General features: G+C 35.9%; 1 protein-coding gene across 3 annotated transcripts in view; it reads left to right on the top strand.

Moving 5' to 3' along the window:
- CNTN5 (contactin 5) overlaps positions 1-26,103 on the top strand; it is a 1,391,028-nt gene that overhangs the window by 1,041,730 nt on the left and 323,195 nt on the right. The gene's annotated exons all lie outside the window — the stretch shown is intronic.

A 26,103-nucleotide genomic window follows, 5' to 3' on the forward strand; every position in this document is an offset into this window, starting at 1 on the left:
AAGTGTCAGATGCAAAACCAACTGAACTAGGTGCCCAGTTCTTAAAATTTTATTTTAATATAACTTTTGTTTTAATAAAGTAGTTCCTTTGCAGTATTTTAAAGAATGTATGCTTTACTAAAACTTTCTGTGCAGATGAAAACAGAATGAAATTAAATAGGAGGTTAATATAGAGTGAGTGATCAAAAGATTTGTAGTCTTTCTGCACAGCAAACCCTTCCGCATGTAAAGTTTAATCCAACATTTCTATTTTTTACGAAACATACAAAGTTTTAAAGATGATACTGTGTAGGGGCACCTGTGTGGCTCAGTCCAACACTTGATTTCAGCTCAGGTGATGATCTCATAATCATGAGACTGAGCCCCACATTGGGCTCTGTGCTGGGCGTGGAGCCTACTTAAGATTCTCTCTCTCCTTCTCCCTCTGCCCCTCCCCAACTCGTGCTTGAACACACACACACACACACACACACACACACACACAGACACACACACATTTTCTCTTTCTCAAAAAATAAAAAAAAAAACAGTAAAATAAAAATCTTAAAGATAATACATTGTAATAAACTCAGACAAGCAAACACTGAAATGTTCTAAACTATAAGCATCAAATTTGGAAGAGGAGCTGGGAAACAATTCAATTTTTCTGGTGCAAACAGAAAAAGGAATTATATTGCATTTGAAGTAACAAAATCAATTATAACACTTTATATTACTTCTCATCCTTACAAATATTTTACGTGTTACCGGCAATTCTATTCAGTCTTCAGCCACATCAAAATTACTTTATCCATGATTTCTAATTTCTCCTTTTTTATTAGGACCTCTGTCTTTATCTTTTACCCTATATAAACTAAGATACATGGTTTACTGTTTCAGTCACTTTCTGTTACATCTTTAATTCTCTTGCCACAATGTTCTTTCATTATATTCACTCTTTGAATGCTTACTGAATCTACTCATTTAATATCTGTATCTGTGTGCCTCTACTCAAGCTGCTTAGTATTACTGAAGAAAGCAGGGAACTCCACAGAATGGTTCCACTATAATGTATTGTCCCTAGTCTTACTTGAGCCCTCAGTGCCACTAACCTGCTATGTTTTTATAGTGACTAATTCCAACACTCACCACTCTCCTCAAACCTCCATATCCTGCTTCAGCAGGCAATGTCAGATGCTATTTTAGAGAGATAATTGAAACTGTTGGACAAAATGGTCTTGACTTCTTGACTCTAAACCTACAAACCTCCCAAATGCCCTACACACCCTTTTTCCTTTTTTTAGCACAACAACATCAGAAAAGGCATCCTTATCACTGATGCAAATCCACCTTCATTCTGCATCTTATCCCTTTCTACTTTCTCAGCTTATTCACTTAATTGGTAACTTTTCCAATATTTTCAATATCTTTCTCTCTACTGATTTGTCCTTACCTGCATTTGCATATAATAACATTCCTCCTGTCTTAAGAGAATTCACTCCAAAGTTCTTTTTCTGTACTTCATGTGTAAATTTGACAAAATGGTAATTTCTATTTCATGGAGTTGTTACAAAAATAAATTCAGGATAGTAATAGCAGAAAGATGGCATAATGGAAAGCCCTGGACCTTCCTTCACCCCACAGGCATACTGATTCAACAACAGTACACAGAGCAATGCCTTGTGTGAGAAATCTGGAAACTAGATGAGAGGCTGTTGCATCCTGAACAAGAGAAAAGCCAGTAAGAATATATGAGACTCGTTCTTTCCATAAGCTTTTTGGTGGGGATAGCATCATCCAATTGGAAGGAAAACTCCAGATCTCAGCTTCTTTCTTAGAATGGAAAGAAAGGACTGGAATATATCTTCAACATCAGATCTTTCTGGCAGCTGCTTGAGCTACTGGCTTCAGTGTCACCTGTCCCAGAGTGCTAATGGGATCTGGCACATGCTAGTAACTCCGGGACCATGGAGAACAAAAGCTGTACTTTGAACTAGCAAGCTAGTTCATGCCAGACCCCACCCCCTGACTTACTGCAAAGTGAGCAAGTGGAATACAAACAAATAAACAACAAAAACCATTCTCCATTTGATATGATTAAACACACCAAACTAAAGGCCTACAGTAGTAGTTGAATGGGGGAATAAAAAACAAAATCCAATCATATTCTTTCCACTTTTGATTTAAGGACACACATAGGTTGAAAGTGAAGAGATGGAAAAAAAAATATTCCATGCCAATGGCACCGAAAAGAAAATGTAGGGTTATATTTATATCAGCCAAAATAGACTACATGTCAAAAACTGTCAAAAAAGACAAATATATTACAAATAATAAAAGGTATAATAATTATTTTTAAAAAGATATAATAATTATAAATATATATGCACCTAACATCAGGGCATCTAAATACCTAAAGCAAACACTGACAGACCTGAAAGGAGAATTAGACAAGAATGCAATATTAAGAGGAAATTCCAATACTCCACTTTCAATAATGAACATCCAGACAGAAAACCAACAAGGAAACAGCAGACTTGAACAGCATGATAGACCAGATGGACGTTTGGTCCTGCACATATACACACCGTTCTACTCAACAACAGCAGAATATTGTTCTCCAAGATAGATCACACGGTGGACCACAAACCAATACTTAAGAAATTTAAGAAGATTGAAATCAATCATCTCCAACCACATTGGAATGAAACAAGCAATTAATAACAGAAGTAAAAAGTGGAAAATTCACATGTATGTAGAAATTAAACAGCACACCAAAAACAACCAATGGGTCAAAGACAAAACTGAAAATAGAAATTAGAAAATGTCCTCAGATAAATGAAAACAAAATAAAATATATGAACACTTATGAGATGCAGAAAAAAGATTACTAGGAAGGAAGTTAATGGTGAGAAATACTACATTACAAAACAAAACAAAAAAAAAATCTAAAGTAACCATCCTAATTTCAGAGCTCAAAACCTAGAAAAAGTATGAACTAAACCCAAAATTAGCAGAAGGGAGGAAATAATAAATATTAGAGTAGATATAAGTAAAATAAAGAACAGAAAACCAGTAGAAAAAATCAACAAAACTAATGGTTGGCTTTTTGAAAAGATAAATAAAATTGGCAAGCCAAGAGCTAAACTCAGAAAATAAGAAAAAAGATTCATATGAATAAAATCAGAAGTGAAAGAGAATACATTACAACTGATGCTACAGAAATAAAACAATAACAAGAGACTACTATGAACAATTATATGTTAAACAATTGGATAATCTAGAAGAAATGGATAAATTTCTAGAAACATGCAACCTACCAAGACTGAATAATAAAAATAGACTATCTGAACAGATCTATCACTAGCCAAGGGATTAAGTCAGTAATCCATAACCTCCAAACAAAGAGAATCCCAGATACATGACTTCAGTGGTGAATTTTATCAAAAATTTAAAGAAAAATTAATTAAAATACTTCTCAAAGTCTTCTAAAAAATTGAAGAGGAGTAGGGCGCCTGGGTGGCGCAGTCGGTTAAGTGTCCAACTTCAGCCAGGTCACGATCTCGCGGTCCGTGAGTTCGAGCCCCGCGTCAGGCTCTGGGCTGATGGCTCAGAGCCTGGAGCCTGTTTCCGATTCTGTGTCTCCCTCTCTCTCTGACCCTCCCCCATTCATGCTCTGTCTCTCTCTGTCCCAAAAATAAATAAACGTTGAAAAAAAAAAAAATTGAAGAGGAGGAAACACTGGCAAATTCTTGTTAGGACAGCATTACCCTGAATGATACCTAAGCCAGGAAAGAACACACAAGAAAATTAAAAGAAAAAACAGGTCAAAATCCCTGATGAAGATAGATATAAAAATCATGAACAAAATGTTAACAAACCAAATTAAATAGCATATTAAAAGAATTATACAACCTGCCTAAATGAGATTTATCTCCTGGATGTAAGGACGGTCAAACATAAAAATCAATTACTAAAAGGCACCCCATTAACAGAATGAGGATGAAAACCACATCTTGTTAGATGCAGAAAGAGCATTTGACAAAATTCAACACCTTTTCATGATAAAAACTCTCAATAAACTAAGAATCAAAAGGAATTACCTTAATAAAAATAAAGGCTGTATGTGAAAAACCCACAGCTAATGTCATACTCAATGATGAGAAAGTGAAAGTTTTTCCTCCAAAATCAAGAAGAAAGCAAGAATGCCCATTTTTAAAAATGTTTATGGTTTTACTTTTGAGAGAGTGGGAAGTGGGATGGGCGGGGGGGGGGGGGGTGGAGAGGGAGAATGTGAGAGAGAATGGAAGACAGAGAATCCCAAGCAACTTTGCACTGTCAGCACAGAGCCAGTCACAGGGTTCGAACTCATAAACCATCAGCTAATGACCTGAGCTGAAATCAAGAGTCAGACACCTATTCTTGAGCCACCCAGGCCCTCCAATTTTTAACACTTCTATTCAACATAATACTGGAATTCTCAGAGCAATAGGCAAGAAAAAATAAGTCTTCGAAATCAGATAAGGATAAGCAAAACTATCTATCTACAGATGACACAATTTTATATCCTTAAAATCCCTAAAAACTCCACACACACACACACACACACACACACACACACACACACAAAACAAATGTAATAACCAATAAAGGAATTCAGTAAAATTGCAGGAAAGAAAATCAACATACAAAAATTAGTTGTATTTCTATATAATAACAACAAGCAATCTAAAAAAGAAATTAACAAAACAATCCCATTTGCAATACCACCAAAAAGAAGAAAATACTTGGGGGTAAACTTAATTAAGAAGATAAAAGACTTGTACACTGAAAACTATAAGACATTTATGAAGGAAATTAAAGAAGACACAAGTAGAAAGATGTCTTGTCTCGTAGTTTAGAAGATTTAAAATGTCCATACTTCTCAAAATGATCTACAAATTCAGTGCAATCTCTATCAAAATCTCAATGACTATTTTTTATAGAAATTGAAGAAAAAGCATTTTCTAAAATTCACAAAGGACTCCAAATAGCCAAAACAATCCTGATAAGAAGACCAAAGCTGGAGGCATCACACTTCCTGATTTCAAATTATAAAATAAAGCTACAGTAACTAAAGCTGTGGTTGCAGCATAAAGACAGACATATAAACCAAAGGAACAGAATAGAGAGCCCAGAAATAAACCCACACATATTTAATGAACTGATCTTAGACAAGAGCACTATGAGGGCACAATGGAAAAAGAACAGTCTCTTTAACAAATGGTGCTGGAAACACAATACCCACATGCAAAAGAGTAAAATCTTAAACTGTTTACAAAATCAACTCAAAATAAATCAAAGACTTAAATCTTAAGACCCGAAACTATAAGACTCCTACCAGAAAACATAGGAGAAAATCTTTATGACATTGATCTGGCAATGATTTCTTGGATATGACACTAAAAGCACAAGCTATAAAAGCAAAATTGATAAGCAAGATTACATCAATCTAAAAAGCTTTTGCACAGTAAAGAAAATAATTAACAGAATGAAATTGCAATCTACAGAATGGGAGAAAATATTTGCAAATCCTGTATCTGATAATGGACTAATACCAAAATATATAAAGCATTCCTTTAAGTCAATAGCAAAATCAAATAAAGTAATAATAATAATAATAATAATAATAATTAAAAATGGGCAAAGGACTTGAATAGACATTTCTCCAAAGAAGACATGCATATGACCAACAGGTATAGGAAAAGATCCTTAACATCACTTATCATCATGAAACACAAATGAATAACACAATGAAATATGATCCTACCCTGTTAGAATGGCTATTATGAAAAAAAAAAAAAAACTAATGTTGGTGAAGATGTGGAGAAATTGAGACCCTATACATTGTGGGTGGGAATGTAAAATGGTAGAGCTATTGTTAAATACACATTAATAAGTGAATGGATGAGGAAAAGGGGGTATATGCATATAATAGAATATTATTTGACCTTAAAAAAGAAAGAAATCTTGCCATATCAATTAACCTTGAGAACACTATGCTAAGTAAAAAGCATCACAGAAGGAAAAATACTGCATGATACTATTTACATAAGGCATATAAAATAAGCACATAGAACCAGAGGATAGAATAGTGGTTGTCAGGGTGGTGGGGGGGAAGGAAAATGGGAAATTGTTATTGAATGTGCATAAAGTTTCAGTTTTGCAAGGTAATTAAGTTTAGGAGATTATCTATACAACATTGTGCTGATACTTAACAGTACTGTTTTGGATACTTAAAAATTTGTTAAGAGAGTAGATCTCATTTTAAGTGTTCTTACCACAATATGAAGGAAGGTAGGAAGGGGGGGAGGGAGAAATGAATAAATAAATTCAATGAGTTAATATATATAAAGTGCTTAGAACAGTGTCTGATGTATAGTAAGACCCTGATTAATATTCTTTCCTTGGGTGCCTGGTTAAGGGTCCAACTCTTGATTTCGGCTCAGGTCATGACCTTGGCCTACGTCGGGATCTGTGCTGACAGTGCAGAGCCTGCTTGGGATTCTTATTCTCCCACTCTCTCTCTGCCTCTGTCTCTCTCAAAATAAATAAATAAACTTAAAAATATATATATATTATCTCCTGCTATCACCCAGTCATAAGAGCCACATGCCCAGAACCTAGTCACCTTTTCTTTCTCATTAATATTTCATATTTCACCTAGTATCAAATTCTGTTAGTTCTACGTCTTAAATATTTTAAATATTTACTTCTTATTCCCACTCCATTACCTTTGTCCAGACCAGAGTCATGTTTCATAGAGATTTCTTCATGCCTCCTAGTTTTTCTCCCTACTCCCAATAGTACTTATATTCAGTGCATTCTTCTTACTGCATACAGATGATCTTAAACCAGGGGTTGGCAAACTATGGACCACAGACTGATCACCTTTATTGTTTTTATGTTTACTTATTTATGTTGAGAGAGAGAGAGAGAGAGAGAGAGAGAGAATGAGAACATATGCATGTACAAGTAGGAGAGGGGCAGAGAGAGAGACAGGGAGAAATCCAAGCAGGCTCTGCTGTCAGTGTAGAGCCTATGTGGGGCTCAGTCCCACAAACTGTGAGATCATGACCTGAGCTGAAATCAAAAGTCAGGTACCTAAACTACTGAGCCACCCAGGTACCCCCTGGTCACCTTTATTTTACAGTTTTTTTTTATTTATTTATACATTTTTATTAGAGTACAGCCATACTCATTCATGTGTGCATTGCCTATATCTGCTTTCACACTATAATGGCAGAGTTGAATTACTACTTACATGTGGTCTGCAAATCTAAAATGCTTAGTCTCTTTAAAAAAAGAGACTCTCTCTCTTTAAAAAAAGTTTGTAGAGCCCTTTCCTAAACTCAAATATGAATATTACACACCTGCTTAAAAAAACACATCAATGATTTTTCAATACCACTGGGAAAAATACTTTAAAATTGTTTTTAAAGCACTTCATACTCTCCCTTGCCTGGCTCTTCAGCCTTGTCACCAGCTACCTCCAACCAAGCACCAGTTTATTAAACACATCATTTTCTCTCTTACTCCCAATGAGGCAGCACATGCTATTAACTCTTCCTTGAAGTTATTGTCTCTGCCTGGATAACTCCTACTCATTCTTCAACTATGAAATAATTACTTGCTTAAGGAAATGTTTTCTGCCTCCCACCATACTCGATTGGGTGGTCCTATCTCAGCACCTCCTCTAAATCATGTCTTTAAATCATTACCTATTTGCATGAAAGTTCCATACTATCATGTTCACCAGTATAACCTTAAATTCTATTGTAAATCCTAGCACATACTAGGTATAATCATGTATAATTGTTTAATGAATGAAAGAATGAATGAATGAATATACCATAATTCCAGAAACTTCCTTCAGGCATTTGCATACCTATTCATGTTCCTTGGCAAAGATAACCTGGCATGTGATTCTTCTGAGTCCTCCTTGTATGGATGGATTCAAGAGTCTCCTCTGATTTGAAGGATAAGAAGCACGTGGCAGAACTGAATTTAGAAGGGAAGGCATCCAACTGCCTCTATTTGGGACACCAGTTGACCTCAGAATGGACTGTTTTCACTGTAATATTATTATTTTTAATAAAAAGAAAATTAGTAAATTTTATTTTTTTATGTTAATACAACTTTATTTTTATTTTTATTTTTTTTATTTATATATGAAATTTATTGTCAAATTGGTTTCCATACAACACCCAGTGCTCATCCCAAAAGGTGCCCTCCTCAATACCCATCACCCACCCTCTCCTCCCTCCCACCCCCCATCAACCCTTAGTTTGTTCTCAGTTCTCAACAGTCTCTTATGCTTTGGCTCTCTCCCACTCTAACCTCTTTTTTTTTTTTTCCTTCCCCTCCCCCATGGGTTCCTGTTAAGTTTCTCAGGATCCACATAAGAGTGAAACCATATGGTATCTGTCTTTCTCTGTATGGCTTATTTCACTTAGCATCACACTCTCCAGTTCCATCCACGTTGCTACAAAAGGCCATATTTCATTTTTTCTCATTGCCACGTAGTATTCCATTGTGTCTATAAACCACAATTTCTTTATCCATTCATCAGTTGATGGACATTTAGGCTCTTTCCATAATTTGGCTATTGTTGAGAGTGCTGCTATGAACATTGGGGTACAAGTGCCCCTATGCATCAGTACTCCTGTGTCCCTTGGATAAATTCCTAGCAGTGCTACTGCTGGGTCATAGGGTAGGTCTATTTTTCATTTTCTGAGGAACCTCCACACTGCTTTCCAGAGCGGCTGCACCAATTTGCATTCCCACCAACAGTGCAAGAGGGTTCCCATTTCTCCACATCCTCTCCAGCATCTATAGTCTCCTGATTTGTTCATTTTGGCCACTCTGACTGGCGTGAGGTGATACCTGAGTGTGGTTTTGATTTGTATTTCCCTGATAAGGAGCGACGCTGAACATCTTTTCATGTGCCTATTGGCCATCCGGATGTCTTCTTTAGAGAAGTGTCTATTCATGTTTTCTGCCCATTTCTTCACTGGGTTATTTGCTTTTCGGGTGTGGAGTTTGGTGAGCTCTTTATAGATTTTGGATACTAGCCCTTTGTCCGATATGTCATTTGCAAATATCTTTTCCCATTCCGTTGGTTGCCTTTCAGTTTTGTTGGTTGTTTCCTTGGCTGTGCAGAAGCTTTTTATCTTCATAAGGTCCCAGTAATTCACTTTTGCTTTTAATTCCCTTGCCTTTGGGGATGTGTCGAGTAAGAGATTGCTACGGCTGAGGTCAGAGAGGTCTTTTCCTGCTTTCTCCTCTAAGGTTTTGATGGTTTCCTGTCTCACATTCAGGTCCTTTATCCATTTTGAGTTTATTTGTGTGAATGGTGTGAGGAAGTGGTCTAGTTTCAACCTTCTGCATGTTGCTGTCCAGTTCTCCCAGCACCATTTGTTAAAGAGACTGTCTTTTTTCCATTGGATGTTCTGTCCTGCTTTGTCAAAGATGAGTTGGCCATACGTTTGTGGGTCTAGTTCTGGGGTTTCTATTCTATTCCATTGGTCGATGTGTCTGTTTTTTTGCCAATACCATGCTGTCTTGATGATGACAGCTTTGTAGTAGAGGCTAAAGTCTGGGATTGTGATGCCTCCTGCTTTGGTCTTCTTCTTCAAAATTACTTTGGCTATTCAGGGCCTTTTGTGGTTCCATAGGAATTTTAGGATTGCTTGTTCTAGTTTCGAGAAGAATGCTGGTGCAATTTTGATTGGGATTGCATTGAATGTGTAGATAGCTTTGGGTAGTATTGACATTTTGACAATATTTATTCTTCCAATCCATGAGCAGGGAATGTCTTTCCATTTCTTTAAATCTTCTTCAATTACCTTCATAAGCTTTCTATAGTTTTCAGCATACAGATCCTTTAAATCTTTGGTTAGATTTATTCCTAGGTATTTTATGCTTCTTGGTGCAATTGTGAATGGGATCAGTTTCTTTATTTGTCTTTCTGTTGCTTCATTGTTAGTGTATAAGAATGCAACTGATTTCTGTACATTGATTTTGTATCCTGCAACTTTGCTGAATTCATGTATCAGTTCTAGCAGACTTTTGGTGGAGTCTATCGGATTTTCCACGTATAATATCATGTCATCTGCAAAAAGCTAAAGCTTGACTTCATCTTTGCCAATTTTGATGCCTTTGATTTCCTTTTGTTGTCTGATTGCTGATGCTAGAACTTCCAGCACTATGTTAAACAACAGTGGTGAGAGTGGGCATCCCTGTCGTGTTCCTGATCTCAGGGAAAAAGCTCTCAGTTTTTCCCCGTTGAGGATGATGTTAGCTGTGGGCTTTATATAAATGGCTTTTATGATCTTTAAGTATGTTCCTTCTATCCCGACTTTCTCAAGGGTTTTTATTAAGAAAGGGTGCTGGATTTTGTCAAAGGCCTTTTCTGCATCGATTGACAGGATCATATGGTTTTTCTCTTTTTTTTTGTTAATGTGATGTATCACGTTGATTGATTTGCGAATGTTGAACCAGCCCTGCATCCCAGGAATGAATCCCACTTCATCATGGTGAATAATTCTTTTTATATGCCGTTGAATTCGATTTGCTAGTATCTTATTGAGAATTTTTGCATCCATATTCATCAGGGATATTGGCCTGTAGTTCTCTTTTTTACTGGGTCTCTGTCTGGTTTAGGAATCAAAGTAATACTGGCTTCATAGAATGAGTCTGGAAGTTTTCCTTCCCTTTCTATTTCTTGGAATAGCTTGAGAAGGATAGGTATTATCTCTGCTTTAAACGTCTGGTAGAACTCCCCCTGGGAAGCCATCTGGTCCTGGACTCTTATGTGTTGGGAGATTTTTGATAACCGATTCAATTTCTTCGCTGGTGATGGGTCTGTTCAAGCTTTCTATTTCCTCCTGATTGAGTTTTGGAAGAGTGTGGGTGTTCAGGAATTTGTCCATTTCTTCCAGGTTGTCCAATTTGTTGGCAGATAATTTTTCATAGTATTCCCTGATAATTGTTTGTATCTCTGAGGGATTGGTTGTCATCATTCCATTTTCATTCATGATTTTATCTATTTGGGTCATCTCCCTTTTCTTTTTGAGAAGCCTGGCTAGAGGTTTGTCAATTTTGTTTATTTTTTTCAAAAAACCAACTCTTGGTTTCGTTGATCTGCTCTACAGTTTTTTTAGATTCTATATTGTTTATTTCTGCTCTGATCTTTATTATTTCTCTTCTTCTGCTGGGTTTAGGCTGCCTTTGCTGTTCTGCTTCTAGTTCCTTTAGGTGTGCTGTTAGATTTTGTATTTGGGATTTTTCTTGTTTCTTGAGATAGGCCTGGATTGCAATGTATTTTCCTCTCAGGATTGCCTTCGCTGCGTCCCAAAGCGTTTGGATTGTTGTATTTTCATTTTCGTTTGTTTCCATATATTTTTTAATTTATTCTCTAATTGCCTGGTTGACCCACTCATTCGTTAGTAGGGTGTTCTTTAACCTCCATGCTTTTGGAGGTTTTCCAGACTTTTTCCTGTGGTTGATTTCAAGCTTCATAGCATTGTGGTCTGAAAGTATGCATGGTATGATTTCAATTCTTGTAAACTTATGAAGGGCTGTTTTGTGACCCAGTATATGATCTATCTTGGAGAATGTTCCATGTGCACTCGAGAAGAAAGTATATTCTGTTGCTTTCGGATGCAGAGTTCTAAATAGATCTGTCAAGTCCATCTGATCCAATGTCTCATTCAGGGCCCTTGTTTCTTTATTGACCGTGTGTCTAGATGATCTATCCATTTCTGTAAGTGGGGTGTTAAGGTCCCCTGCAATTACCACATTCTTATCAATAAGGTTGCTTATGTTTATGAGTAATTGTTTTATATATTTGGGGGCTCCGGTATTCGGCGCATAGACATTTAAAATTGTTAGGTCTTCCTGATGGATAGACCCTGTCACTATTATATAATGTCCTTCTTCATCTCTTGTTACAGCCTTTAATTTAAAGTCTAGTTTGTCTGATATAAGTATGGCTACTCCAGCTTTCTTTTGGCTTCCAGTAGCATGATAAATAGTTCTCCATCCCCTCACTCTCAATCTAAAGGTGTCCTCAGGTCTAAAATGAGTCTCTTGTAGACAGCAAATAGATGGGTCTTGTTTTTTTATCCATTCTGATACCCTATGTCTTTTGGTTGGCGCATTTAATCCATTTACATTCAGTGGTATTATAGAAAGATATGGGTTTAGAGTCATTGTGATGTCTGTATGTTTTATGCTTGTAGTGATGTCTCTGGTACTTTGTCTCACAGGGTCCCCCTTAGGATCTCTTGTAGGGCTGGTTTAGTGGTGACAAATTCCTTCAGTTTTTGTTTGTTTGGGAAGACCTTGATCTCTCCTTCTATTCTAAATGACAGACTTGCTGGATAAAGGATTCTCGGCTGCATATTTTTTCTGTCTAGCACACTGAAAATCTCGTGCCAATTCTTTCTGGCCTGCCAAGTTTCAAAAGAGAGATCAGTCACGAGTCTTATAGGTCTCCCTTTATATGTGAGGGCACGTTTACCCCTTGCTGCTTTCAGAATTTTCTCTTTATCCTTGTATTTTGCCAGTTTCACTATGATATGTCGTGCAGAAGATCGATTCAAGTTACGTCTGAAGGGAGTTCTCTGTGCCTCTCGGATTTCAATGCCTTTTTCCTTCCCCACTTCAGGGAAGTTCTCAGCTATTATTTCTTCAAGTACCCCTTCAGCACCTTTCCCTCTCTCTTCCTCCTCTGGGATACCAATTATGCGTATATTATTTCTTTTTAGTGTATCACTTAGTTCTCTAATTTTCCCCTCATACTCCTGGATTTTTTTATCTCTCTTTCTCTCAGCTTCCTCTTTTTCCATAACTTTATCTTCTAGTTCACCTATTCTCTCCTCTGCCTCTTCAATCCGAGCCGTGGTGGTTTCCATTTTGTTATGGATTTCGTTTAAAGCGTTTTTCAGCTCCTCGTGACTGTTCCTTAGTCCCTTGATCTCTGTAGCAAGAGATTCTCTGCTGTCAGCTATAGTGTTTTCAAGCCCAGCGATTAATTTTATGACTATTATTCTAAATTCACTTTCTGTTATATTATTTAAATCCTTTTTGATCAGCTCATTAGCTGTTGTTATTTCCTGGAGATTCTTCTGAGGGGAATTCTTCCGCTTGGTCATTTTGGATAGTCCCTGGCATGGTGAGGACCTGCAGGGCACTTACCCTGTGCTGTGGTGTATAACTGGAGTTGGTGGGCGGAGCTGCAGTCAGACCTGATGTCTGCCCCCAGCCCACCACTGGGCCACAGTCAGACTGGTGTGTGCCTTCTCTTCCCCTCTCCTAGGGGCGGGATTCACTGTGGGGTGGGGTGGCCCGTCTGGGCTACTTGCACACTGCCAGGCTTGTGATGCTGGGGATCTGGTGTCTTAGCTGGGGTGGGTAGGCAAGGTGCACAGGGGCAGGAGGGGCAGGCTTAGCTTGCTTCTCCTTAGGTGATCCACTTCAGGAGGGGCCCTGTGGCAGCAGGAGGGAGTCAGATCCGCTGCCGCTGCCGGAGGTTTGGCTCCGCAGAAGTGCAGAGTTGGCTGTTTGCGCGGAGCGAGCAAGTTCCCTGGCAGGAACTGGTTCCCTTTGGGATTTTTGCTGGGGGATGGGCGGGTGAGATGGCGCTGGCGAGCGCCTTTGTTCCCCACCAAACTGAGCTCTGTCGTCCGGGGGCTCAGCAGCTCTCCTTCCCTTTGTCCTCCAGCCTTCCCGCTTTCTGAGCAGATGTGTTAACTTATGACCTCCCAGCCACTAAGTCGCGCTTGCTGTGGGAACACAGTCCGTCAGGCCCCTCCGCTTTTTGCAAGCCAGACTCGGGGGCTCTGCTTGGCCGGCGAGCCGCCCCTCCGCCCCGGCTCCCTCCCGCCAGTCCATGGAGTGCGCACCGCCTCGCTGCCCTTCCTACCCTCTTCCGTGGGCCTCTCGTCTGCGCTTGGCTCCGGCGACTCTGTTCTGCTAATCCTCTGGTGGTTTTCTGGGTTATTTAGGCAGGTGTAGGTGGAATCTAAGTGATCAGCAGGATGCGCGGTGAGCCCAGCGTCCTCCTACGCTGCCATCTTCCAGTAAATTTTATAAAATAATGATAAAAACATAAAGGTTATGCCAGTCCTTGATCTCAAAGAGACTATTGAGACTTTTACCTAAATTTTGTCCTTCACCTAAGATAATTAAAAATGATTGGACAGTATTTCTGACCTATGACTCTAAGGTCCTAAACAGAAATAATACAATGAGAGGGCTATGAGTTAATACATTGGTCAAGAATCAGAAAGCATAGGGGCTCCTGGGTGGCTCAGTTGGTTAAGTGTCTGACTTAGTCTCAGATCACCATCTCACAGCTCATGAGTTCAAGCCCTGAGTCAGTCTCTGTGCTGCAGTTCAGAGCCTGGAGCCTGCTGAAGATTCTGTGCCTCCTTTCGCTCTCTGTGTCTCTCCCACTTGTGCTCTCTCTCTCTCTCTCTTAAAATAAGTAAACATTTTTAAAAACCAAATAATCAGAAAAAAAAGAGTCTAGAGCATATATTTAAATTAAATGCAGTTAATTTCTTCTCAAAAAAATCCCAATTAGTGTGATTATTTGGTGGCTAAGATAAGGGTCTCTTGCCTCAAGAAAACATCCAGGCATCACATTCCTGGAAAGTTTCCAAACTTTCACAAAGAAAATTTTTGCCTTCAAACATTTTGCATATTATGTAGCTTGCAGTGATCACCAACAATAGTTGATTTTGTTCTTTTATTTATTTTTATTTTTATTTTTTTTGGATATGGAATCATAAAAGAAAAAAAATACCTTTGGTTCAATAGCTTTTTTTTTATGATGGTTTTTTATGTGCTTTCTTAGAGAAAAGTTGTAAAACTTAGTTCTTTCAGTTTCAAAGATATACAATGTTTCCTTCTTTTTTTGTGCAAGTCACAAAGGAGCCATAACTGTATATATTTTCACATCAGATGTAAAATTCATGTCTCACTTGTGACTTATGCAAGGAAAATAGGAAGCTCCATTAGACAGACCTACAATTTGTCTATAAATGGTGATTTGCAGTTAGGGAGTACTTTCCTTTGAAATCATTAAATCTTTACAGCTAAGTATTCCTTTTGCCTTGACAGATTCTACACATTACCTTATCTTATGTATAAAAATGATCTTTAAAAAATACCTTTAATGACTGCAACAATGGCCAAAGTTCATCCAACACTTTTCTTACTTTCTAGAACTACATTTGGAGGCACTTTTTATCCTGTCACTTCAATACAATAGTACCTAACAAAAAGCTCGTGTCAGAATTTCAATGTGGCTTCACATCATCTTTTACTGTTATTAACAGATATTTTTGAGCCAAATGAATAATGCCATCCTCTGTATAACATTAGTTAGATAAAATCTCCTTTATCTTCTTTAAGTTGCATTGCTTATTCTACATGAAAATCAAATGTGGAGTTGAACAGATATAATTTCAACAGACTGAAATAGGGAAAAATGTATGTTCTGGCTTATCATCAAAGCTGATTTTTCTACTCATCCTTTCAGTATAGCTAAAATCAGTCCTCTTTTTAAGCAACAACCTTATATCCATGTTATTATTGAAAATAAACTTGCTTTGAAAAATAATATCAAACAAATTAAAATCTTACTCTACTCAAAATTTTTATATCCCAAACACCTACAAAAAAATGAATTAATTCTTCCTGATTACAAATAAGTTTTTTGAAAGCAGTAAAAATTATTTGATTACCCTGAGTTGTCATGGACAAGGTAAATGATAATGGGGTATCCAAAATGCCTATAAAAAGTGAGCATGGCCAGTAGATTCAGGATCACTATTTCATCTTATAATAGCATATGTATTCCATTGCATACAGAAATCTTTCCAAATAAGCTCTCTCAATACTTTTCAAAATATCCACAGTCCAAAGCTTCTAACAACTTAGAGGCAAACATTTTAGGATACTCGTCTTGAGGATATAAGAAAGAAAATTGGAAGTAAACAGCATTAAAACTTTCATAATTTGAAGATATCTTTGTTTTTAAAGGGAAAATGTGTACTTTCAATAAACTTGCCAGTCCTTTCCTGCACACATCATCCAATGTAGGCTACCAAGCTATGTGAAGTTCCACGAATCTGCCTGCCATGCTCTCTGACAGTTTTCTGTGTTCATGTACATGGATTTTACCGCCAAGAATGTGCTTTTGCTGCCTGGATGAATTTTCCTCATCCTTGATGGTCCATCTCATGTATCATTCCCAGCCCGTCCAGTCTGAAATAAATAGTCTTCTTTAAAAAAAAAAAAAAAGTTTATTTATTTTTGAGAGAGAGAGAGAGACAACACAAGCAGAGGAAGGCCAGAGAGAGAGAGAGAGAGAGAGAGAGAGGAGAGAGAGAGAGAAGGACAGAATTATTAGCAGGCTCCAGGCTCTGAGCTGTCAGAGCAAAGCCTGATGCAGGGCTCTAACTCATAAACTAGGAAATCATGACCTGAGCCAAAGTCGGATGCTTAACGGACTGAGCCATCCAGATGCCCCATAAATAGTCTTCTTGACTGCATTCTCTTAACACTGTCCCCTTCTGTATTTGAATCATTCGGTTCATTTTTTTCTCTTTCTAATTGGGTTATAGATTTCTTAAGGCCAAAAATAAATATTTTATTTATATTCATTTCTAATACAGGTCTGGCATATAGTTAAGTTCTCTTGATTTTTTACTTATTAGATCTCCTTTTTTCTTATGTCATCAAAACACAATTTTGTCCATCTACTACCAGAAGTGTTTTCTCATGTCCTTTGCAATTTCTTATCTTGGGTGTACTCATCCTTATCCCACAGTTTTGCCTTCATATGCAGTTTTGTTTCTGTTCATATTGGGTTTCTTTCCCTGATAGATTAAATGAAGGGAAGTATAGGAATTGAGATTTTATTATAGTTAAGGAAATAAAATAGCTTAAAATGGTTCAAGCAGGAATCATAAAGTCAATGGAAAACTACTCAAAATTAAGACATTAAAAATTTAAGGCAAGTGGAGAATAGTAATTTTAATTTTGGTCATGACTATTCGAGGTAGTGTGTTCTTAGGTAAATAACTGCCAGCTATAATTCTATTTACCAAGCCCCTAGACACAAACTAATGTCGAAGTGATATAAAGATTAAAGACAGAAGAAAAAGATGCTATGAAAAGTATTTAGTAATTTTGTATTTTTTGAGAAAATATAGAAATCTAGATTTAAGAAAATAATATCAAGCCAGAAGTGATTATTTTCATATGAAAATTGTATTTGATAGGCTTAATAGCATATTAGACACTGTAGAAGAAGAGATGAATGAACTTGAAGATGAAACAAAAATAAAATACAAAATACAGTATATAGAGAGCAAAAAACTGAATTATGCTAAAGATCTGTGAAATAATAATTAAATCATCTAATGTATATAAAAATTTCAGAAGACAGGGGTAGACAAGCAAAAAAAAAAAAAAAGATTGTAACCAAAAGTTATCACATTATTGAAAAACATAACTTCACGTACTCCCAAAGTTCAATGAAACACAAGAAATTTAAACACAAAGAAAAATACATCATAATCTAATTATAGGATCCCCACAAAGGAATGAAGAGCAAGAAATGTTAGATATACAGACAGATGATATATATAGATGATATAGATATAGATATAGATATAGATATAGATAGATAACAGACATAGATATAAATATGTGCAAATATAAAATATATTTACTTTTTAGTTTCTCAATATTCTAATTTCCACTTTTTCTCTAAAGTAAAAATAATAACAATGTATCAGAGGGTTTATAAAGTATATAGAAATAATATGCAGGATAAGTATAGCACAAAGGATGGGAAGCGAGACATGTTAGTGTAATGCTGTCAGGCAAATATTGCAAGCCTTACAACAATGATGCATACATAAAACAGCTATACCTAAAAACCAGTAGAGGAGTTTAATGAAATACTATAATAATAATAATAATAATAATAATAAACAGAAAAAAAGGAAAAGAAGGGAAAAAAGGAACAAGAAAACTGATGGGATAGACAGCAAGCTCATAAATCTACACTTTTTGCAGATAATTATATGAAATGTAAATTCACTAAGATACACCAAAGGGACACAATGTCACACTGGATAAAAAGCAAGACCTTATAATATACTCTTTGCAAGAATTCTATTTTAAATTGTGGTGTGTGTGTGTGTGTGTGTGTGTGTGTGTGTTCGTGAGTGTTACTAAATCCCAAGTTCAGCTGCTTGTTTCTGGAAAAGCCAATATTCAAGAGACAAGTTTTCACCAGAAAGGAATTTGATCTTTACTTAGGAGGCAGGCTACCTGGGGAGAAGGTAGCCTTTTTTTTTTTTTTTTTTTTTTTTTTTTTTTTTTTTACTTTTTAGATGTATCTTTTTTTTTTTTTTTTATGAAATTTATTGTCAAATTGGTTTCCATACAACACCCAGTGCTCATCCCAAAAGGTGCCCTCCTCAATACTCATCACCCACCGTCTCCTCCCCCCCACCCCCCATCAACCCTCAGTTTGCTCTCAGTTCTCAACAGTCTCTTATGCTTTGGCTCTCTCCCACTCTAACCTCTTTTTTTTTTTTTTTTCCTTCCCCTCCCCCATGGGTTCCTGTTAAGTTTCTCAGGATCCACATAAGAGGTTTTCAAAGGGGTTTAGGGTAGCTAGTCAGTAAAGGGAGTGCAGTGGTCTGCAACATTTCTTGATTGCATACAGACTTGATGTCAGATAACAAATTTTATCTCAGTGCCTTGGAGTTGTGCAAGGGCACGGGGCTGGTTCTTATTTCATGATGTGGGTACTCTGTTCTGTCTGTAATGGAAAGTAACTCTACAGATACACAAAAGGAGGTTATTAAAATCATTTGCATGACCTGAAAAAAGAAAAACAGTTTGCTAAAAAAAAAAAAAAAAAAAAAATGGCTGGGCTAATCAGAAAGCAGAGGCAGCTTCAAACAAACTTGCTGATCTCTGCTGCCCAGGAAAGTTTTGGACATTTACTCCTCAAGGCCAGTGATCTATCTGCCATGGATTCAGGGTTTAGGTCAGCAAGTAAGGAGTGTGTTATCTTGAAGCAAGTTAACCCTTTAGACCCATTGGAGTGCTGTTACATGTATTACATGTATAGACCTATAGATTTTGCTAATCTGTTAGGTATGAAATGGAATTTCATTGAGGTTAAATTTGTATTTTTCCAATTATTAAAAAGATTTAATGCATTTTGATTATATATGCTTCCTCTTTTGTCTTTTGCTCATTTTTACAAGTTGACTTTTCTTACAGATTTGTCAGAGTTCTTTATTTAATCTATTTATTAGTCTTTGTTAGAAATTGTGTGGCAAATAAGTTCTCCCTAGTTGTGTCCTTTAATGAAAATAAATTGTTAATACTAATTCAGTCAAATGTATCAATATTTTTTATGAATAGCAATGTTTTAAACATTGAAAAAAATCACTGCTTCCCTGTAAGGATAGAAAAACATTTTCCTATATATTTTTCATCAAGAGTTACCAATGATCAGGGAAAAGTGAAATTTGAAGTGGAGGATTTGGTACCTGAATGATGTTTGGTACATTAATCTCTCCTTATTCTATTGGTCAGAACTCAATCACATTCCCCTGACTAAGAGACTAGACTAAGGAAGAAAGGGAAATGTGTTTTTTTAACACTTAGCCAATCTATCCTTCTGAAGAACATTTAAATTCTCCCCACACATTGAATATACTCACCCCTTCCCCAAGGAAAATAAACCAAATCCCATCTGGTCTCTGCATCCCCTCAAGTCTTCTAGATCTCTATCAGGGCCAGATATGGATTATCCTGATTCTGATACTTAAAAGATAAATTGTGTGTCCTCACATAATGGTGGAACAATAATTGGTTATCTAGAGAAAATACATTACTTTTTTAAGCTTATTTATTTATATTGAGAGAGACAGGGACAGCGTGAGTTGGGAGGGGCAGAAACAGAGGGAGAAAGAGAATCCCAAGCAGGCTCCACACCATCAGCATGGAGCCTGATGCAGGACTCAAACCAATGAAGCCATGAGGTCATGTCCTGAGCTGAAACCAAGATTTGGACGCTTAACCAACTGAGCCACCCCAGTGTCCCAGAAAACATATTCCATTCAGAAAATAGAATGAGAGAATCAAACTAGCCACTTGTCTGTCAAAAATATAAAATTCTTCTGCAAAATCATTCATGTTAAAGCCCCTCTCCTTTATGTGTGTGTGTGTTAGGGTGGGGGAGTGTGACAGGGTTCTTAATCAGAGACTGATATCACTCTTCGGAAGAAATTGCCTTGTTTACCCTTCAGAGTATCTTGGCTCTACTCTCTAACATTTTCCTTGTTTTACTCCATGGCCATAATTGAAATGTATGTTGAGGAGCATTCCCTCCTTGTGGGCTCAAATTTTATAACTTAAACTCCTGTTGGTCTACATTTTGAAACCTAAAATTTGTTTTAAGACTCAAATACTCAAATTTTTGTTGTTGCTTTAAACTCAGACTCTTGGTTTCTTTGGCAATGCAGTTATCTCAAAATCTAACTGGCTTCTGATCTGTTTGCTTCCACACAATTCCATGTACTAGTAACTCCATTTAAAGCTATTTGCAGGAAATAATTAAGTCCCCAAGCCTCTTTTTCCTCAATATAATGGCAGCTACCTTGATATCATCAGGTTTGGTTGAGAACATCAAAACTCTTAATTTTGCCATGAGATTGATTTTTAATAGCCCCTTGTTACCCTTTGTCTTTTTATTCTTATTTCCTACTCTCTAGGATCTATAAAAAATGAGATTTTCTAACTGTATCAATTATGTATTCCCATAGCAATGCTGCATAAAAAAAACCCAAAATAGCAGCTTAAATCAATAACCATTTATTATTTATAAAAAAGCAGAAATGGTTGTGTATTTCTGCAGATTTGTCTCAGACTGGGTTGATACCAGCTGAACTAGATTATAAACATGTCAGCTAAAGAGTCCATCGGAAGTTGGCTGGCCTGGAATGTCCTTTGCCTAGACAATGTGGCTGTACTCCATGTGCTCTTTCATTCTCCTGAAGGCTAATTTAAATGTTTCTCATGGCAAAGGCAGGCTTCCAAGGGAAAGAGCAAAAGCACACAAATCTTTGTAAAGCTACATTTTAATACCCAAAGCAAGTCATAAGACAGCCCAGATTCAAAGTACTTGTCAACAGACTATCTTTTTTGTCTTCCAAACTCCAATTATTTTTTAAGTTTATGTATTTATTTTGGGGGAGAGAGAGAGAAAGAGAGAGAGAGAGAGAGAGAAAATGTGCTCAACTGGAGGAGGAACAGAGAGAGAAAGGAAGAGAACGATTCCCAAGCAGGCTCCACACTGTCAGCTCAGAGCCACACACATGGCTCAATCCCAGGAACTGTGCGATCATGACCTGAACCGAAATCAAAAGATATGGATATAGAGAGTGATTAAGAATAGAGGCCATTTTTGCAATTAATCTACTTAATTGACCAGGGTCCCACAGTTTGCAGTCTTTCTATTCTCATTAATTCTACTGACAATCTATCCTGTATTTTCCTGACCTAATCTCTTTTATCTAATATTTTGGTAAATAAAGCTGGTAACAATCCACACACACTTTTAGTATTCTATTTTCCAATTCCTTGACTAGGCTATGTAAGCATATGGATGACCTTTCCAAACTATCAAAGGTATAAGTTTTACCAGATATTTTGCCACTACATAAACAGGATCTTCCTTTTCTTATTCCCCAGTACCAGATCTGTATCTCTTTCATCCTGACTGTTCCAAATATTTTATGTCTTGTTATGACAGTTATACATTTTTATATGCCAATTTCTATGCTAGTAAAATAATGCTAGTAGGTATAATAAATAAATCTTCAAATATTAGGGCCTTAGCAAGGATAAATATTTATATATCATTCACATAGTACCCAAAGAGAATTTTTGATTGGCACTGGTGAAATAGTAGTTTGACACTTTCCTCCACACAGTCATTTAAAGACCTAATCTCTGCTATTTCAACCATTGACTTCCAAAATTGCCCTGGGCATTAAGATCCACTTAGTCAACAGGGAAAGACTGAATAGAGACTTGTTGGGGAATAATTCCACTACATTTCATGGTGAGAAATCAGTATCATGGTCATACCTATTTGCATAGAAAAAAAAAGCAAACGTGTACCCAGGAGAAAAAAGGAATGGATTCTGGGAATGGTTGAGCTTCCTACTTTTTGCTATATGTTACATTTGTTTGGAAAATTATACTGCTTTTAATAGTTACCCTATTAAATTTACCATGCATTCCTAAAGTCTGGAGTTCATATCTTAACCATCTTCCCCAAAGTAAAAGAACTTTAAGACATTTTAACTCTATTCGCTCCTTCTTTTTAATTACATGGTTTCTTATTTTATCATTACAAAGTTCCACAGAAGATTTATTTTGACATAAGTTAACTTTCTTTAAACATTTGGAAAACACTAAAATAATACTTTTAGTGTTTTACACTTTATTTATTTATTTGTGTACACTTTATTTTATTTGTTTACACATTTAGTGTTAACAAAAAATACCTAAAAGCTATTTTAAACTTTTATTATAAATAAAATATACCTTTTTATAGACATGCGACTTTCACAATAATGCATCTTATGTTTAGCTATAAAGATTGACTCAACAAATTCTAAAAAGCAGAAACTGTACAAGTCACTCTCTCTACGTATCAAAACATATGGCTTGTGGCTATGTCTGATATCAGAGGAAAAGACAGCCTTAAATGATTTTATTATTAACCATAAATAATAACTATATTGATCATTCAGCTCAAAAAGCTAGAAGTACAATATAAATGTACTGATCAAGAAAGAGGAATAAATAAATAAATAAATAAATAAATAAATAAATAAATGGAAACTCCTGAATTAAAATAAAAAAGTAAAAACTCAAAATTCTTATTTTATTTTATTTTATTTTTTTTTAATGTTTATCTTATTTTTGAGACAGAGAGAGACAGAGCATGAACGGGGAAGGGGCAGAGAGAGAGGGAGACACAGAATCGGAAACAGGCTCCAGGCTCTGAGCCATCAGCCCAGAGCCTGACGCGGGGCTCAAACTCACGGACCGCGAGATCGTGACCTGGCTGAAGTCGGACGCTTAACCGACTGCGCCACCCAGGCGCCCCTCAAAATTCTTATTTTAAAGACCAATAAAATAGACAAACTCTAACAAAGCTAATCATTTAAAAATCAATACATCTAATATTTATTGGGTACTCACTATTTGAAATGTATTTTTTTGTTCGCTTGCTCTGTCCTAAGCTCTTTAAATAATTAATGTACACAACTACTCTCTGAAATAGATTGTATTATTTCCACCATATTTTACATTTGAGGCAACTGAAGGAATAAAATGTTAAATAACTTCTAGTTCCGGAGCTTTTTTATCCCCAGGAAGTCTAGCAATGGATCCCACATTTAACTACTACTACAATGTGCAACCACTCATTACTGAGGAATTTTTAAATAATTTTAAATCACTATTTATACAGCTTATTGCTAAAATGTTGAAATTATGGATGGAGTACTTGATTTTCTAGGGAAACCTGAATTGCCAAAGTTGACATAAGTAGAGCCCAACACAATTAAAGAAAACCTAGAAGAAACTGCAATCATTGTAAAAAAAACTAACTCCACTAATGATGGCAGACCCGGGTAACTTTTTTTGAAAATGCTATCAGTATCCTAAGGAACATATAATTTCCCTACTATTTAAGCTATCAGAGAGAGGGGGATATTCTGGCATGTTCACTAAGCTATCTTCCATCACTATGATACCAAATCGTCAAAACTAGCTTGTAAACAAACCAACCACTAAAAAGTAAGCGCACACACAAACGAATAAACCTAATAAGCTGAAGACACTCTCACCTTTGAATATAGATGTAAAAATACTCATTTAAAAAATCACAAATTAATTCTCATACATATTAAAAGAATGATATGCCATGCCAATGTAAAGATTATTCTAAAATGCAAGGTTCATTCCTCCTGGATGTTGGATATATGTACCTACCTAAATAAATAAGAAAAATTGTCAAACTATAATCCAGAAATTTCAATACTACGCTTATTCCTAAGGAACAAATCAAAAAGGTGCTCAAAATACATAGCATTGTTTATATTAGTGAACATTGCTATCTCCACTATAAGAAAAATTAGTGTAAAAAACTAATAATTAGCAATTACACTCTGTGGTAGAAGGTTATAAGAGATGTGAGTTATAGGAGATACACAAAGCACTTTGTTATTTAACAGAAAAAAAAAATCCCTGCAGACTTTGGTAAAGACTTTACTGAAGAGGAGGAATTTAGGATGGGCCTCAGAGGATTAGTAGGATTTTAACAGATATAATTGGGAACACACAGAGATATGTTTCTGGGTCACGAGATATGGAAGGAAATAGTGAGAAATCAAACTGAGAAAGTAGACTGGGTCCAAACCATAAAGTGCATTAAATATAGATAGTAATAAATAAATCAGTGGAACAGAACTGAGAAGCCTGAAACAAATTCAAGTATGTGAGAACCAATTATATGACAAACTTAAGATACCAAATATTGTGGGGAAAGGAGTTTTACTGTAATGATACTGCAATAATTCCCTATCTCACACCAAAAACATGAATATATTCCAGGTGGATTAAAGATCAATCTGTTCAAAACAAAAACAAAAAGACAAAACACAAAATACTGGCAGTAACAATGCATAAAATATGGACATAAACTTAGGTGTACATATAATTTTTTAAACAAACAAATTTAGAGGTTGTGAAGGAAACTATACATATGTTTGTTTCTTCTAAAACTGTATATAAAAGTGTATTGTAGAAGCCACCATAAACTATTAATACCTGAGGGAGAATTTTTCTGAGAAACAAAGTCTTAGTGGCTCTAATACACAAAGAACTCTAAGAAATAAAGTTTAAAAATGCAAATAGGCAAATAGAAAAATGAAAGAAAAAATAGAAAAATAACATAAGCAAACAATTCAAAGAAAAGTAGATGCAAATAGCCAATAAAAATATAAAAATGTTTCAATCTTCTTTGAGTTCAGAGAAATATTAATTAAAGTAGCAACAAAACATTTTTTACCTCTTAATACTGACAAAAATTAAACAGATTGATCACATAAAATGGTTGCAAAGATATGGGGTAACAGCCTCATATATTACTGATAGATATGGAAACTGCTACTATATTATTGAAAAACAATCTGGTAGTACTTATTAAAATGAAAAATGTGGGTGCCCTTTGATCCATCAATTTCACTTTTGTGAATGTCTGCTGTAGAAAATAAAAGCTATAGTATATGATATATGTGCAAAGTTGTCTGTAGCAATATTGTTTCTTAGTGGGAAAAAATAAAAGGGAAAGGAGAGAAACTGGGACTACACTTAATGTCTAAATATAGGGGCTGGTTGATTAAATTCTGATATGTTTATATAATGGAATAATATATAGCCATCAAATAGAGTTAGTCAGGAGTTTATCTTGATTTTAATTTTTTTAGTAAATATCAAGTATATGACTTACATTTTTAAACAAAACACAAATAAATCATATGTGTATATATATATACATATATATATATGCATCATTAAGACAAGGTAGGAGATAACAAACAAATTGCATTTGTCATTGAAAAAGAAGATACTTGCAGAGGTTGGAGCAAAAAGAGTTCTTAGTTCATTTAGTTCATGAGTCATTTGTTCAACGTATTGGAATAATCATACATTACTTTTGTAATTTCATAAATTACCTTTGCCATTCAAACAATCTTAAAATGTTTTTTTAAATAAAGCATAATGTTTTAAAATGTATAAAATATTGTCTCTGAATTGCCTTCCTGAAATATGAAAGAAAAGGAAACTATCGTCCTTGAATTTAACTATTTACCAGACAATACACATGGAAAGTGAAGTATATCAACCAGCACGTGGTCTTTAATTGTGATTACACTTTATTGCACTCAGCCG

The sequence above is a fragment of the Puma concolor genome, chromosome D1, assembly GCF_028749965.1.
Source record: "Puma concolor isolate L17-30 chromosome D1, mPumCon1.1.hap2, whole genome shotgun sequence".
Classification (NCBI taxonomy): domain Eukaryota; kingdom Metazoa; phylum Chordata; class Mammalia; order Carnivora; family Felidae; genus Puma; species Puma concolor.